We start from the raw sequence: 8,437 nt of genomic DNA, 5'->3' as shown, positions 1-8,437 counted from the left end.
ATGGATCGGGGCATTGCTTCCGATTTATCGGCTTCCACTCATTCTTCAGCGGGTTAAGACGGAAGCGTCCAACTTTTAAACGCACTCTGCGCGTGTGGCATTTTTGTCTTTCTCTCAAACTTTCTCTCCGCGGATCCGCCAATCGGATGGCGCTTCATCCCGCGAGAGTGTTGCGGCGAATCCGCTGCCGCAGTTTACGCGTCCCGTTCGTTTCACCATTTCGCATCTTCCACTGTCCCCAGGGAAATCGCAAAAGCAAGACGCCTCCCGAGTATGCACGGTGTGCGTTGCGAACACACATCAACGCACATCCATCCTCTCTCTCTATCTCTTCCTTTCGGCCTCTGTTTGGCTGCGGACTCTCGGCGAACTCTGCCTTCCTCTCTTCCTCCTTTCATGTACGGCCATTTAGGCGATTGTCTATTCCTAATTCACTTATATGATTGTAAAGGACTGAATTCCCGATCATACTGACTTCAGATAATTACGAATCATTCAGATATTTTCACGAATAGCGTAATTTGTGCAGAATAGTCAGTATAAATGCTCTCCCCAAGTCAAACATTGTGGAAGTAATTGAGTAATGCGAAACTGTGACAAATTCCAAGCTATACGATAACGGTTTTTTCAAACGTATTGATGCCATTTTTAACATCCTCCTCTCTGCCGAGTCCCAGGAAATATACGGTCACGTCCGGCCTCAGTCCGTAGATTCACCTTTGACGCTCTTTTCCCCTGCAACCCTCTGTCCTCTCCTCCCCCTCCCTTCGACATTATACACCCATGATATCCACTTCCAGCCTCACTCTCTGTCTTTTGCACTCTTTATTTTTTGCATAATTCAACTTAATGAGTGTGAAGGATTAAATTTTAGGTCATACTGAATTCGAGAAATTTCATATCTTTAATTTTATTTGAAGAATAGTCTCAAATTTTAAGTAAAGTTTAAAGTAAAATTGCTGCTCATCCGCGTGAAGCACCGAGTCTCCAAAATCTCGAAAATAAGCTTTTTTCTAAAATCCGTTGTGACACTAAGGAAGTCTACGATGAATTAGTGTAATCGTATTTCATTCTGTTTTTTGATGGATTGAAGTGGAGTATAAGCTATCCACAGATAGCCCCAATGCTTATTTCAAAAGGAAATTTCTAAGTACTTACTGCGTTTCGACGTCCTCTATCGGCTTAAACTATCTCAACGTACCTAATTATAATAAATATGTTTTGTGATATAGATGCTATGAAATAATTTCCTGTCAAGTTCATGAATACTTTTATTAAAATTATTTTTAAAGGAAAGTGTTTCGCGAAATTTCATCAGTTTCCATCGCTAGGAAATATTCATTTGGAATGTCATGAAAATTAAAACAAAGTTAAATGCTAGCGATAATTGGCAGAAATTTGGCCAGTGGTAGGATAGCACATATTGAACATTGCTCCATTGCTCAGAGAAATCGAAAAATTGCTGTGATTGCGCAGAGAGAACTGAATCGTCACCATTAAGTCGTCGTCTTGATTAATCCGTGGATTTAACCCACCAAGTTTCTATAGTTTAAAGTAATGATTCGTTCACGAATTAAGTGGGATTAAATTGTTTATTATCGTTGCGCAAAGACTCGTTTCACTGCCTTCAAATGCTCCTCCCCTCTCATGGTCCACCAGCAGCCTCCTCTCGACTTCCCCGTGGAGTCGTGAGTCTGTCAAGTTTAAATCGACCGGCATTTTGTGGAGCTTTTACATCGTTTTCACGCCAATTGCAATTCCTCAACCCACCGGCGCCGGCATTCCGGACGTGCCTATCTCGAGATACGCAACGGGTGAGTCTAGCTACAAATGCCCTACAACGCCACCCGTGGATAGGCTGTATGCATCTGAAGGCATCTTTCTGCTCTAGCGGTAGATTCTCAGTTGACGGAGCGGAATATTTCCTGCGTGGAATTGTTTCCAAACGAAGTATTGTTTATGTTGCTGCTTCTATAGTTATCCCCCTCCTCCGCTAACTTCTCAAATTCGAAGTGCTCTTTTCCTTGGTGGATTTACATTTCGATTTTTCCTTGACTACGCGCATGCTGGCATGTGATTTTATGTGAAAATGAAACTGTCTGCTTGTGAAATTTGGGTATTGAGGTCATTCATGTCCCTCACCACATTAATGAAAATAATCATGGTTTTAGTGACTTGTGGTGTTGGCAAATGGTTATCAGTCAATCATTTTCGTAGAGCTTGAACATTTTTACAGGATTGATTTATTGAATGGGATTTGGAGTTGATTTCCGTTAAAAAAAACTTTTTCAATACGATCGCCGGGAGTCTATGATACGAAGATACTTCGACGCTATTTCGGTCTCCACCCATTTTATATTTGTATAATAATTCTTCTCATTTATATCCTACGCAGCCTCTCCTGTACTTTTATTTTGATGTTCCTCAATATTTTGGAATACCTTAGCAATGAATAATAGGGAAATAAAGTTACACGAAACAAAAAATAAAACATGATATTATTGCTCATTATTTTTTTAAGTATTTAAGTGGGGGTTTTCACTGAGATTTCTGTTTTATATTCACTAAAGGTATTGGAATTTAACCATTGCGGTAGACAGATAAACTGTTGGCCTCGATGATTTTTTTAAGTCATAACTTTTCTCTGCTGAATATTACAATGAGCTTCATGATCAGTTAATAGTTAACTGACATGGTTAGATTCTTCTCAAGTAATGTAATTGCTATCGTCATCGTCATCACTATTGATCAGCAAGTCCAAGATTGGTTTGACCTCCACGCAGTCCTACTGTCTGCTATTGCTTTCTCATTTACGTATTCTGTCTCTTTCACATCCTCCTTTATCTGTTCAATATTTTTATTCGTAAACTTCCGTTTATATTCTTGTCATCCACATGTCATTCGTCAATTGTCTTCATCAGGCCACCATGTCTCCAGATATGATGGCCTATTTGTTTTCTTTGTTCTCTGATCAGAGTTTTCATGAGGCTTTTTTTCTGCTGCTATTCCAAGGGCTTCCTTCATTTTCGACTCGGTTGATCCATTTGAGTTTCTTCATTCTCCCGTGGTACCACATTCACTCACTCATTCAGTGCATGACTTGGTCTTCTTTTAAACTCCTTAATCGTCCACAATAAGAGGTGAAAGTTATTGCCTGAATCCATTGAAAACATTCAATGACTCTTTGAACTGATGGATTAAACCCTTAGGATTATATTTAAGAATTACCAGTGGAAACTTTGTCGAAAAATTAAAATATATGTATGCTTCAAGTATAAGTGCATGGAATATTTCCTGATCTCCATTAAAAACTATTTTCTGCAGATCGCAGTAAATAGGAGACGCATATTCCAGTTTTCAACGATTTAATAATTCCAAATGTGATCTATTTCAATTTATATTATCGCTTCTATGATCAATACGAGTGGTTGAATTTTTTCAATGCAAAAGGGATGAAAAACTATGCAGTATAATTGCTGCAGCTATATTCCTCACATTCTGCAAATACTTGTACGTTGTATTTTATGAGCAATTACAGCTGCAGGAACTTGGTCTGTTGCGTCTTATTTAAGAGTAGTTTTGGATTAAAACTTGAAGTAAAATTGTCATTCCAAAAGTTTAAAACACATATTAAAATCAGCATGTCATAATCAAGCAGAGCTATTCTACGCAGTGATTCCCTTTGGTGAAAGTAGGTTTTCAGAGCGGTGCCTTTGATAATATCCGGAGACCTTGGTTCGCACAAGAATAAAATAGGGAGCATTCTTGAAATCTCCGTGAATTGCTTTCTCAGCTCGCTATTCCACTCCGAAGTAATTAATTCAGGACCATGAATAAGCTTATGCATCAAGAATATTATTTCATTGCGATGAACCTAAAGTTTGAAGTCTTTCATTGCACTGTACAGAAATCTTTCTCGCAAAAGTGAATGTAGTTGTGCGAATAAACGCCTTATTTTTTGTATTTTTCTGCAGAGGGACATTTTTTTATCGTTCCCTTTAAATCCTGTGCCGCATAGAAGTTAAAATTATAGGTTAAGGCAATTGTAATAATTCAAACACGAAAGGCTTTAGAACGTAATTGCAGAGTATTTTTCAGGGGTGAATCAATTACCATATTTGCCCCCTCCAACTCACTCATTGAAGACAATCTAATTTGATCATTTCATCCGTTGGCAATTCCGATTGACTCTAAGACAGACAAATCCAGCATTTCAAACATACAAATAATGAACTTACAAATTCCGTGGGGCACCAGTGCTAGATTTTTAAAAGTTTTTTTATTCTTTACTTTATTAATAATTTGATTATTGCGTCATTGTTGCTCTCACTTGTATCCTTCAAAATATCTCATTTTTAACGAATGCCACGGAAGGAAATCATTGGTAGTCCTATGCTAAAGTTTCAACAATGACAAGGAAACTTAGCGACGACTAAGCAATGTCCAGAACATGGTCGGGTATAAAGTGCCAGCGAGACACACACAAAGTGAATTTAATTTCGAATGATTTTCATTTGTGATTTGTATGTGGCATTGGCATTTTGCCGTGGCATGAATTGTTTTGCCTCGCTCTCTGGGTGCTGTGTTTTTTCCCACATGCTGCCTTGCGTGCGTACGTCTTGTTTGATGGACCGATGTCTCCTTGCGGATTCGCATTGATGCCAAGATTTCCATTTCCGGCGCGCTTCTCGTCAACAGGAACCGACGTCAGCAGGGCGGCCGTCTTTGTCATGGAGTTGTGCAGAGGGGACCTTTGCTATTCTTCCTGCCTTCCTCCGCAGGTGAATCCGGGAACACGCTATTTTGTCTTATCTCCTGTGAAGTCTATTTGCTTCAGCTCACAATGCCCGCAAATTCTTACGCACAAAATAACTGATTCTCAGGAGCGAAAGGGTAGTTTCATATCATTTTTATTTTGAGGAAAGAGCCATCAAGGTCTCTGGGCAGTAGGTTATTGCACATAAATTAAAATCGAATTTAAAAAAAGACAAAAATAATATTTATTGTCAGCTTACAACTCCGTATCTTTTACTAAATTTTCCTTTGCCACTAGGGTGATTTCCTATTATTTCTTTATTGCCTCAATCGAAAGATTATTACTCCTGGAGTACGTATTTCACGCTCTTAGAGTTTCGAAATGCGATATCTTTTTTTCGCGATTAAGTGAAAAGTGAAAAATTTTCAAGTGCGCGAAAACCCGACGGCTTAGTATGAATGTGGAGAAAACTTCGTGTGACGTCGTTCTGGTTCCCGCTGCCGCAAGTGAGGTGACCTTGGGGCGAGGCTTTGAGCGCTGATGCGACGCAGAAGCAGGTAGCAGAGTACCCTGCTAGCTGATAGCGCTTGGCTTAAATAAGGATTATTTATAACTTATCATACGAAGAAAACTTTCCGACCATAGGCAGTATTAATAGGTGATTATTAAGACATGTTTCCCTGAGCTCTGTGCCTCATTCATGCATTGGTAATCTCAGACGATGTAAACTCCCTACTACTAGTGTAGAAACTACGTCCCTTTGACGTCACGTGGGTTGGAATCGCATGGGCGCCAATCTGGCCTTAATCAAATGAGGATGAAATTGGCCATTGCCATTCGCCTAAACCGGTATTTCTATAACAAAATAATTTGTGTCTTATAAATTTATTTTATGTATTTATACAACAGTGGTGGATAAGTAATCACAATCAATGCATTTCTTTTTGTTTGATGAAGGAAACTACCCTATTGCTTGATGGCTTCAAAACTCGTGTCTGTGGGTGATTGAATGCCAAGATCAGATCATTACTAAACCACGAAATAGCCACGATCGGCATCGGCTTTTTCATAAGAATTATCTCTGAAATATTAAAATTGCAACCAGATTAATTTTCCTCCTTTTATTCTAAGAAGGTAAAAATTCAGCACTTTTTCATGCTCGATTTGGGGAAAAAGGATGTACAGGGTGGTGGTATTCTGTAGTCGTATTGTGAAGACTATTTTTTTGTTTAGCTTCGGTTGACGGTCACTGTCTACAAATCACTATGTTTTCTAACTCAAGAGCTCTCAAGAAGAGGTTACAAATATTTTTTGGAAAGCATTTGGAGAATGGTCTTTATTAGTGATAGAAACTTTGAATCCTCCGTGTTATTGTTGACTCGGGTGGGGAGATATCGCTCCGTGATTAGGCGGCGAGACCAATAGGTTAAACACTGGACGACTCTCTTTAGGAAGGAAGAGAACCAATTCATTTTGAATTAGAAAATTAATGTCCGTACTTTTAGTTGCATTGAGGGTATTAATTGCAAATGTAATTTATTCTCTATCCCCATTGACGCTCTCACGGTACGGATAAGTTGAGCAATTGGCAAAGAAATGACAATGGTTTAAGCTATCATTGACATCCAAAACATTTCCCTTTTAAGGTAGAGTAGACGAGGGTGTAGGCCTTATAGTGAGTTGAAGAAGGCGGTAATGGAAGGAAAGGAAGGCTCCCAGCTCACTTCTTTAGTACTCCATACAAACCCACCTTAATCGGTAGAATACTTTAATAATAAGACGAGGGTAGGCGAGAAGGGGAAATTCCCAGCCACCATGATATTTAAAAGTGACCTTTGCTACGTTAATTCAACGGAAATATTCATGTAAATGTGAAGTCATCACATTTTTATATTTTGAGAATTTCAAATTTCATCCATCAAAGGCGTTTTTTAATTAAAAAATTCATTGCTAGTTCTGAATACCTACCTCTAAATGCGGCAAAATGAGCTAGTATTGGTCGATCAACAGAGAAGATATTACAATGCATCAATTCCTTCCCGTAATTCATAGGTACCCATCCTAAATGGTTAGTAACAGAAATATGGAATTATTTACCGTTAGAACAGGTGTCCAAACAAAGAATTTTAGAAATAAATAATACTGAAATTGGCTTCTGACATTCATATTCGGCATCGATTGAAATTTGTAAACAATATCATCACTGCGTTGATATTTGAATTCTGGAAAATATTTTAAATGAAGTACTCATCTTGGAATTACTTTTAGTAACACGTACTCTTTCACCTTATCTTTAACAACCACTAATTACAGCCCCGGACGTTGTCTCCTCCCCGCCCCCCACCCCACTCCTCCTCCTGCCGCCACGCCGCGCCGCTGCATCTGGGCTGCGCTTCCCCCCCCCACCCTTTAACTCTCAGCCGAGGCCCCTCGCTCCGGTGACTTTTTCTTGCCCTTCGCCAGCAGCATAGCCAATGGAGAGATTTTTTTCTTCCTCCTATTCCCCCCTTCCATTACACACACTACTCACACCACCACTACTACGCATACTACTACCACGGCGAAGGCGGCCACTATCAGGTCCGCGTGGCGTGAGCGACGTTGCCAACTCTCCCTCTGTTTACACCTCCCCGCTCACCTCCTCCCTCCAACTCACCACCTCCCCTTTCCTCATCCGAGCCTCCGCCCCTCCTAAACTCTCTCTCTCCTCCAAGGAAGTGTTCAATCCCTCGTCCGTATTCTCTTCTTTTAAAATACGCGCCAGCACTTCCCTTCTGATGTCGAAAAACCCGTCTTCCCTTCTGGTGTCATTAGTGTTCATCTGCATTTACATCTACATCCACATCTACGTAATACCCCGCAAGCCGCCTAAAAGGCGTGTCGCAGGGGGTGTTAGGACACCAGCCGTTTACAGCTAAAAAAATAATAAAAAATGAAGTGCCCTAACGAGGTTGGGACAAGCGTTTATTAAAGTCTTTAATGGTTCGGGGGGAAAGAGGAATTCCCATATCTATCCGTTCGGCAAATAATCTCTCTTAATTTATCGCTTCTATCGGATCTGGAAATTTAGTGTGGCTCTAATATTATGTTCTCTGAGTCGCTCTTAAAGATATCCATTCTTAATTGTTCAAGCAATCTAAGCCTAGCGCGCAGCCTCCGAGTCTTCTATGGCTCCCAACCTAATTCGCTTAACATCTGGGTAACACTGTCTGGGTAACTCTGTCTGTAGTGTTATGTTCTTCCCAGCTCGAGTATTTTTGAAATCGCTGCTGCAATCTCTTTTTTCAAATTTTATTTCCTAAGTCTTCTTTCCTTATCGTCCTGAAAGTCAGTTGCGTTTATAAACTATCGGCGGAATGATATAGACTTTTTCAGTTAAACGAATGTATCAGATTTAGAATTTTCCTTGGAGCATGAAGAATCCGTGATTGAAGAATGAGGTGATATATTATTTCATAATTTTGGTTGATATTTCAAAATCTAGAAATCGAAAGACGTCCTTAAGTATCTTCGCAGGGATTTGTTGATTGATGTTAAGGATATCTTTTCTTCCATAAAGCGGACCTGTAAAAAAATTGTTATAATTAGGCCTCTAGCAGTGTAGAATTTAGCACGGAGCAGGTTGGTGAAATTCCAACCCGTGCCTTGAGCTGATATTCAGGGTTCAATGCTTGTCTAAAG

Source organism: Ischnura elegans, chromosome 4 (assembly GCF_921293095.1).
Source record: "Ischnura elegans chromosome 4, ioIscEleg1.1, whole genome shotgun sequence".
In the NCBI taxonomy this organism is placed as follows: domain Eukaryota; kingdom Metazoa; phylum Arthropoda; class Insecta; order Odonata; family Coenagrionidae; genus Ischnura; species Ischnura elegans.
The sequence above is the reverse complement of the archived record's forward strand: the minus strand, read 5'-3'. Positions refer to the sequence as shown.